Source organism: Ovis canadensis, chromosome 22 (genome assembly GCF_042477335.2).
Source record: "Ovis canadensis isolate MfBH-ARS-UI-01 breed Bighorn chromosome 22, ARS-UI_OviCan_v2, whole genome shotgun sequence".
In the NCBI taxonomy this organism is placed as follows: Eukaryota; Metazoa; Chordata; class Mammalia; order Artiodactyla; family Bovidae; genus Ovis; species Ovis canadensis.
Genome location: NC_091266.1, coordinates 54,936,588 through 54,946,328, shown reverse-complemented (window position 1 = coordinate 54,946,328; position 9,741 = coordinate 54,936,588).

Sequence of the window (9,741 nt, the reverse complement as noted above, 5' to 3'; positions counted from 1 at the left end):
TGTGCCCAAATTATATCTTACCTATTCATTGAAAAATCAGCATTTGGGCTTCCACTTAATACATTAGAAACATTGAATTTGCATTTTTGTATGTATTGAAAAGATACAGAAATGATTTAGACTTTTACTATTTACATAAAGCCTTTAGAGGTTCAAATGAGTGGGTTTTGTTAAATAAGAATTCTGTGTGTAGTAATAAAATGTCTCACTATGTTCAGATCATTACAGATTGTATTACCATCTCTTCCACTTTAAAATAAGGAAATTATGTGAATAATTATGACATTTTAAAAATGTGTCATTCTAAGTTGTGGTTAATTAGTGTGGTATTTCCCATATGAAACCTAGGCTTGTGCCTACCTAAATTGGGTCTATTTTGGGAGAGGGGCTATTTTTTAAATAATTGCAGATAAACTAGAAACTAATTTAGAAAGTACTTTGTATAAATATCTCTTTGAGGGGCACAGATAATTTAATTTTAGAATTGCCCAAATGTGAAGGAGGTTGTTTATATCTAGAAAATAGAGGAAGGGGATTTATATGTGTTTGTGTTAGAAAAAGGGGGTGTTAATAATCACTGACCCTTTTGTTAAATTACAGTTTTGTTTGAAGGGAGAGAAGGTTAATCCATGTAACAAACATAAATTTGGCTTTTGAACAATGTCAATTAGGGTAACAGGTGATGAAAGGTACATATCCAATAAATGAATCCCTTAGTGTTCCAACTCAGTTCTAATACATAATGCTGAATTATCACTTTTCCAGATGGTTGCATTTTTCAAAATTCAGTAACCATTGTTTCTTTGAGATATTTTGAAGTCAGCTTGAAAAGTTCACCAGACATGACTAAAACTGAACTGCAATTAGATAGCTGTCAGAAGAAAGCTGGGATGGTTTTATGCTGAAAAGTAATCTCTTGGGGTCAAGCCGTCCAGTTGTTGATTTTGCAACTGGGCTTAGTTTGCCCTTGGACCTCCTGTTTTGACTCTTGAGTCACCCTTGTGAACTGATGAGAGTTTGCAAACAGCCTGTTGTCAGGTGGTTCTGCAGAATTTTTTTTTTTTTTTTTGAGTTAAACCAGGTTTCCCTATGTATAACTAGTATCTAACTTTCCCGACCATGATGTTTTTTCCCTTCTGTTCCTGTATCTTTCTTCCTTGGGTTTCAATACACCAATGCAGAGAAGTCCACAAAACCGTCTGGACGAAATAGGCATGAAAGGTATAGCCATATGCAACTGTCCCTGTTCTGAGGATTGATATTAATACTGTATACATTTCAGATTTTCACAGTTCACTTTACTGGTTAAGAGTTGTGAGTTGAGTTGTTCCATATGTGGTGTATATGATTGCTTTTGCTCATGAAAAGAAAACCAATTCACAGGTCTTAACGTAGCTAAACAAAACATTTAATAACTTTAGTCCTTTTTGAAAAAGACTAAACTTGGAAGAACATTTTTAACTAAATTGGATAGGTTATATTAATATTTTGGTATAGGGCCCAGTTCATCCTTGGTTATCTGTTCAATGAGGTTGGGAAAGGAGTAGTGACTAGAGTAATAAAGATGGGAGAAGTCCTTGATTCTGAAGAGTGTTAACACGAGAATGAGACAATCCTGGGCAGGTGTAGTAAACCATGCATGATGTCAGGACTTGGGTGCTGATACTTAATATGTTAGCATACACTCTGCACATTTTGTCAAGAAGACTTAACCAGGTCATTGAAAATAAAATATCACCAACATATCTGTCTTACTTACTGGCCTTGATCATTTCAGCTTCCTTTAATGTGTATTTTTACTTTTGTGCCTATGTGTGTATTAGAATGTTGGGCACATGCTGCTGTTTTATTAATGTATTTTTAAATATTTATTTGTTTGGCTGCACCAGGTCTTCTTTGCAGCATGTGGGACTTAGCTCCCCAACCAGGGGTTGAACCCAGGTCCCCTGCATTAGGAACTTGATGTCTTATCCACTGGACCACTAGGAAGTCCTGCTACTGTTTTAAAATATTGTCTTTGAGCATTTTCAGTAAAATGGGATTAAGACATCCTTCAAAATCCATATTTAGTTTGTCATAGCCAGGAATCTTTTAGTGGATAACCTTGTTCCCAGGTTGCCTCACTACTTTTCTATCTTTGGATACTTCAGTTTCCCTCCTTTAGAATGTAAGCTCCATGGGGGCAAGGACCTTCTGATAGCTACACAAATCCTAGGACTTAACAATATTTGGCACATGGAGGATATTCAGTAGATGTTTATTGCATGAATGTGATTGAGGAAGTAAAAGCAAATGAGTATTTTAGTCTCCCTCTTAGAATGCTACATGAGTAAGCCTTGATCACAATCAACCAAGTGCTTGATAAAATGCAGACTCAGAGTCCACAGTTGTGGTTAAATGTAATCTGAGATAAAATTAATTGGCGTGGGTTCCTTTCTTCCTTTAGCTGTTGTTAGGGGAAGAAACTTTGGGCAATGGTCACAAATTTTCCCAGAAAAATTAGTATTTTAGAGTGCATGGTTACTGTGATTGTTACCCAATATAGTGTTAACCATCTTTCAAAGGTGACTAGACTATACACCTTATGATAATGTTACCAGGTAGAGACCATAGCTGTTCCTGTATAGCTCTCTTCAAGAACGTGAGTGATACTGGGCCATGGTATCAGATAGTTTAGGGAGCATTTTTTCAGAAGAGGGGCTACCAGCAAGGCAGAATTGGGTTCCTAGGCAGGCAGCATCTGAGTATAATAGACTACTTGGAAATAACCATAGGAAGTGACACAGTTGAGATTCTTGAAGTAGCAATTATTCATATGTATATAATTGCTATATATATATCATAGACATCTAAAGTCTGTGTGCTTCAGCAATACTGATAAGGACATTTCTTAAATTTCTTAAGTGAAAATTAGTTTGTAAAAGATGTGTAGGAAAACAGGTAATTTTAATAGTGTTGATTTCTCATGGTATCACCTGTGAGTGTACATTTAAAATACTGTGTTACTTAAAATATGATCTGCCCTCTATCACAAAGGGTAATGCCTTATAGTCTATATTTTTAGTTTGATTATTGAAACTGAAACTGCTAGTCGCTCAGTCTATGGCCCGCAAGGTTCCTCTGTCCATGGAGTTCTCCAGGCAAGAATACTGGAAGCAGGTAGCCATTCCCTTCTCCAGGGGATCTTCCTCACCCAGGGATCAAACCCAGGTCTCCTGCACTGCAGGTGGATTCTTACCATCTGAGCCACCAGGGAAGCCCCAAGCAAGCCCTTCACTTGATTGAGTCTTAAATGTGCCCTGAATCTAGTGCTGCTAAGCACAAAGCTTTTCAATTCTAATATGTCTGGAAATTACTTGTGTTAACTCCCAGGAGTTTACAACTGTACTCAAATTTGTTACCTCTTTCAAGCAAACCTGCCTACAATGCATCTGGGTTAGGAAGATACCCTGGAGAAGGAAATGGCAATCCGTACCAATATTCTTGCCTAGAGAATTCCATAGACAGAGGAGCCTGGTGGGCTACAGTCCATGGGGTTGCAAAGAGGCAGATATGACTGAACAACTACACTTTTCTAAAGCAAATACGTTGTCTTGACATTCAATTTGCTGATGCTTTTATTAGACCTACAGAGGCTTGAGACGAAATGCAAAAGCAGGGAAAAAAATACATCTCAATTTATAAATCTTGTCTTCACTTGCTCTCTATTCTTACCCAAGTTTGACCTGCCATCTTTTTTCATCTGGAATACTACAGCTTCCTACCTGGAATGTATGCTTTAAAAAGTTAGGACATAGGTATACATATGTGCCCAATTCTTGAGTTTCGAACATACACATTCATGTAGAGCCACTGAGATTGGGAAAGAGGCATTGACAGCACCCTAGAAGCCTTCATGCTTTTTATCTGGTCTGTAACCTCCACTTTTCCCCCTAAGATAACCACTAGCCTAATTTGTATGATCTTAAAACAGTTAGTTTTTGAACTCTACAACACCTGCTCCTTGGAAGAAAAACTATCTCCCTGCTGTCTACCAACCTAGACAGCAGATTAAAAAGCAGAGACATTACTTTGCCAACAAAGGTCCGTCTAGTCAAAGCTATGGGTTTTTCAGTAGTCATGTATGGAAGTGAGAGTTGGACCATAAAGAAAGCAGCTGAGCACCGAAGAATTCATGCTTTTGAACAGTGGTGTTGGAGAAGACTCTTGAGAGTCCCTTGGACAACAAGGAGATTGAACCAGTCGATCCGGAAAGAAATCAGTCTTGAATATTCATTGAAAGAACTGCTGCTGAGGCTGAAGCTCCAATACTTTGGTCACTTGATTTGAAGAGCCAACTCAATGGAAAAGACCCTGATGCTGGGAAAGATTGAGGGCAGGAGGAGAAGGGGGCAACAGAGGATGAGATGGTTGGATAGCGTCACTGATTCAATGGACATGAGTTTGAGTAAAGTCCAGTAGATAGTGGAGAACAGAGGAGCCTGGCCTGCTGCAGTCCATGGGGTCACAAAGAGTGGAACACAACTTAGCAACTGAACAACAATAGCAAATAATGATGATAAAGTAGGGACAGAAGAGAAATAGGGTCATGGTCTGGAGCAGACTGGAGCAGTGGTTTGGTTAGATCTATTAATAAGGGAAATATATTGCTTGGGAAGCAATACGGGTCATTCTATTATTCAAGGCACAGTTGCTGACCTCCCACCTTGTCACTCCCAAAGTCAGGCGGGCCACTGAGAGGTTCCTCTGGTGATCTAGGTAGCTACTGCTGGAGGTGGGAGCCTCTCAGTTTTCAGCTATTTGGGGAACAGGCAAGTCAGCTTCTTTTCAGGAGCTCCTGCTGGTGTTGATGAACATGCTTGTGGTGGTGATTGGAAAGGAAATCTTCAAGAGGGAAGCCAGTGAAGTCGCTCAGTCATGTACGACTCTTTGTGACCCCATGTACTGTATCCCAGGCTCCTCTGTCCATGGGATTTTCCAGGCAAGAGTACTGGAGCTGGTTGCCGTTTCCTTCTCCAGGAGATCTTCTGACCCAAGGACTGAACCTGGGTCTCCCGCATTGCAGGCAGACGCTTTACTGTCTGAGCCACCAGGGAACGTGTAAATCTAAGCCTTCCCTTCTCCCCTCCTGTCATCAGGCCCCCTCATCCCTGTCTTTACCACTGGCCACTGTTCCTATGTTTACAGTTGAATGAACCCTTAGTCATCTTCTTTTCCCTAATCAATCAGAATAAGGACAGGGTGTTCAAAAGAAAAAGTAAAAATCGAAATAATTTGGAGTTAAATTCTTAAGTTCTGGGAGCAATGATCTAGTTGACTATATACATTTACAAATTTTGAAAAGTTTGGCAATTATTTCCTTTTTTTTTTTTTTTCACCCAACTTTCATTCTTACTTTAAGCTGAAAACTGTACTGTAGATGTAAAACGCATATGTGCTTAGTCGGGCCCAACTCTTTGCGACTCCGTGGACTGTAGCTAGCCTGCCAGGCTCCTCTGTCCATGGGAATTGTCCAGGCAAGAATACTGGAGTGGGTTGCCATGTGCTCTAGGGGATCTTCCAAACCCAGGAATCGAGCCCAGGTCTCCCGCATTGCAGGCAGATTCTTTACTGTCTGAGCCACCAGGGAAGCCCAAAAGAATGAATAGTTTTGTTTTTTAATTTAAAAGAACAAAAGAAAACCAGAAAATAACCAATGTTGATGAGGATGTGGGGAAATTGAAACACTTGTGTACTGTTGGTGGGAACGTGAAACTGTGTGACCGCTGTGAAAAGCGGTCTGGAGAGTCCTCAAAAAATTAAAAAACAGAATTTACCATATGACCTGGTAATCTCATTCCCAGATATATGTCCAAAAGAACTGGAAGCAGATTCTCAAAAAGATATTTGTGTTCCCATGTTTATAGCAGCATTATCCACAAAGCTAGATGGAAGAAACTCAGGTGTCCATTGACAGATGAATGGATTATGCAAAATGTATATATATACCATGGAATATTATTCAGCCTTTTAAAAGGAAGGAAATTCTACGCAGGCTACAACCTGGATAAAGCCTGAGGGTGTTGTGCTAAGTGAAATAGTTCAGTCGCTCAGTCGTGTCCGACTCTTTGCGACCCCATGAACCACAGCACGCCAGGCCTCCCTGTCCATCACCAACTGCCAGAGTCCACCCAAACCCATGTCCATTGAGTTGGTGATGCCATCCAACCATCTCATCCTCTGTCGTCCCCTTCTCCTCCTGCCTTCAATCTTTCCCAGCATCAGGGTCTTTTCAAATGAGTCAGCTCTTCACATCAGGTGGCCAAGCCAGTCACAAAAAGAAAAATACTGTGTAATTTTGTAATTCCTCTTATATGAGACATCTAATGTAGTCAAATTGATGGAGACAGAAAGGAAAATGAAAGTTACTAGGAACTGAAGGGAAGAGGGAAAGGGGAAATGTTTCATGGGGATAGTTTCAGATTTGCAGGATGAAAATGTTCTGGAGATTCGTTTCTCAACAGTGTGACCCTACTGTTAAAACTGGCTAAGATGGAAAATTTTATGTTGTGTATTTTCAACACGATTAAGTATGTAACTTGAATTTTATGGATCACATTAAAAAAATAATAATAAACAAGAGAATGATTACTGTTTGGGCCTAACCACTCTTCCTTTCGGATTTGTCAGCACTTTCTGAATTCTTCTCATTTTCTCGCTGACAGAATTAGATCCTCTGTGTAAATTTACTCAGTTTTCTTGTTAGGTGACTTTCCTCTTCAGAAATAGTACTCTTCCACTGGTTTTGCTTTGTTAAGTCTACATTTTATGTAACCAAACTTAGTTATGTAAGACATTTAGGTGAGTTAAGATCTCAGCTAGTCGTCAGCTTATTAGTAAATTTCCTCTTGACTTAAACTACCTTAAGCTGATTTTAGTCTACTGGTATTTCTTAGCCAGTGGCATAAAAATATTAAATGTGAAAAAATAAGTTAGGCCACCAACCTCAACAACACTAGGAGGGCAATGCACGCAAAATGTAGCAGATAGCAGTCTGATCCTCAGTTGCTGCGTATCCATTTAGCCTGTGAAGTCAAGAATGGTGTGTTTGCCCTCGGAGAATTTACTGCTGTTTATGTTAAGGGTGAAAAAAGCCTGGTGACCCTGACTTAAGAAGGTTGAGGGTAGTGGTGGCTGAGAACAGACGTGGTCTCAGCTGGCAAGATTGTTTGAGGTTTCAAATGGTGCCTGGCAACAAATTTTACCTGTATCTATAAATCCCTTCAAAACATGGTCCCCAATCCAAAATGGCACTTGATAGCCCATTTTATAAATGTGTGGGATTAACAGTTTATTAAAGAAAGTCTTTTGGTATTTATGACTGGAAGCTTGTAAAAATAAGTAGTGTAAGTAGGCTCTCCTATCCTTATCAGTAGAGATCACATAACAAGACTGATAACCAGAAATTTGTGGTATTTGCCTCCCTGTAAAAGTAACTCCTTTTTATGAGCTTAAAACTTTGGGTCTGTCTGACAATTGCCAGATCTCTGTGTGGAACTAATGCCTAGTCTTAAGAAGTGTAGCTGTCCAGACTAAGGTGCATTTATCCAGCTGCTGGGCCAACAGCCCTCACTGCTTTCAGCTTGCTTACAAACTCATTTAAGTGTGCATATGTAGGTGCATGTTCATTTGCGTATGGTGGCAGTGGGTTAGTCACTAAGTCGTGTCTGGCTGTTGTGACCCCATGGACTATAGCCCACCAGGCTCCTCTGTCCGTGGGTTTTCCCAGGCAAGAATACTGGAGTGAGTTGCCATTCCCTTCTCCAGGGGATCTTCTGACCCAGGGATCGAACCTGGGTCTCCTGCATTGTTCAGTTCAGTTCAGTTGCTCAGTCGTGTCTGACTCTTTGCGACCCCCATGAACCGCAGCACGCCAGGCCTCCCTGTCCATCACCAACTCCCAGAGTCCACTCAAACCCATGTCCATTGAATCAGTGATACCATCCAACCATCTCATCCTCTGTCATCCCCTTCTCCTCCTGCCTTCAATCTTTCCCAGCATCAGGGTCCTTTCCAATGAGTCAGTCCTTCGCATCAGGTGGCCAAAGTATTGGTGTTGATTCAGCTTCAGTGTCAGTCCTTCCAAAAAATATTCAGGACTGATTTCCTTTAGGATGGACTGGTTGGATCTCCTTGCTGTCCAATGATCCAACTCTCACATCCATACATGACTACTGGAAAAACCATAGCTTTGACTAGATGGACCTTTGTTGGCAAAGTAGTATCTCTGCTTTTTACTATGCTGTCTAGGTTGGTCATAGCTTTTCTTCCAAGGAGCAAGCACCTCTTAATTTCATGGCTGCAGTCACAATCTGCAGTGATTTTGGAGCCCTCCAAAATAACATCTCTCATGGTTTCCACTGTTTCCCCATCTATTTGCCATGAAGTGATGGGACCGGATGCCATGATCTTAATTTTCTGAATGTTGAATTTTAAACCAGCTTTTTCACTCTCCTCTTTCAATTTCATCAAGAGGCTCTTTAATTCATCTTCGCTTTCTGCCATAAGGGTGGTGTCATCTGTGTATCTGAGGTTATTGATATTTCTCCTGGCAATCTTGATTCCAGCTTGTGCTTCATCCAGCCCGGCATTTCACATGATGTACTTATATGAGGCACATGTAGAAGAGCACAAGGAATCTGAAGACCTTTATTCCAGTCCTATTTTTTCAGTCTTTTATTTACTTCCACGTAATAAGAACGACATACAATCCTGTTGTCTCTTAAGGCAACCGTATTAGAAAGCCTTACCACGCTGTCCAGCATCTCTTACAAGCACTTTGCGTGTCTTTGGGGTTGGGTTCCCTGTTCCCAGAAGCCTTTGTTTTCCTTTCTTTTTGCATTTTCTCATATTATAGGGGCTTCCCGGGCGGCTCAGATGGTAAAGAATCTGCCTGCAATGCAGGAGACCTGAGTTCTATCCCTGGGTCAGAAAGATCCCCTGAAGAAGGAAATGGCAGCCCACTCCAGTATTCTTGCCTGGAGAATTCCATGGACAGAGGAGCCTGGCCAGCTACAATCCATGGGTTCACAAAGAGTCAGACATGACTGAGTGACTTTCACTTCACTTCATATTGTTGTAGAATATCCTCCAGTAGTTTCCTAAGAAATTCAATGACAATTTGATTTCTTTCTTTTTTAGAACTATTTATTTATTTGGCTTTGCTGGGTCTTCACTGTGGCATGTGGAATCTAGCTGCAATCTGCAAACTCTTACTTGCTGCATGGAGGATCCAGTTCCCTGACCAGGGATAAAACCCAGGCCCCCTGCATTGGGAGCGTGGAGTCTTAGCCACTGGACCACTAGGGAAGTCCCAAAAATTTGATTTCTGAACCTTTGTACGTGAGCTGGTTTTGCGAAACACACCATCTTTCATTGTGGCGCTAGGGCTCTTTCTTGCAATGTGGGGGCTCCAGAATCCGTGGGCTCAGTAGTTGCAGCTTGAGGGGTTAGTTACAGCGCAGCTTGTGGAATCTTAGTTCTCCAACCAGGGACTGGAAGGTGGATTCTTAACCACTGGACCACCAGGGAAGTCCCCTGATCTTTGCAATTAAAAAACTTCAACAATTTTGTTGAGATAAAATGTATATACCATAGAGTTCATCTATTTAGAGCATAAAATTACATGCCTTTTAGCATATTTACAGAGCTGTGCAGCCATCACCATAACCTAATTTTAGGACTTTTTCATCATCCACCAAA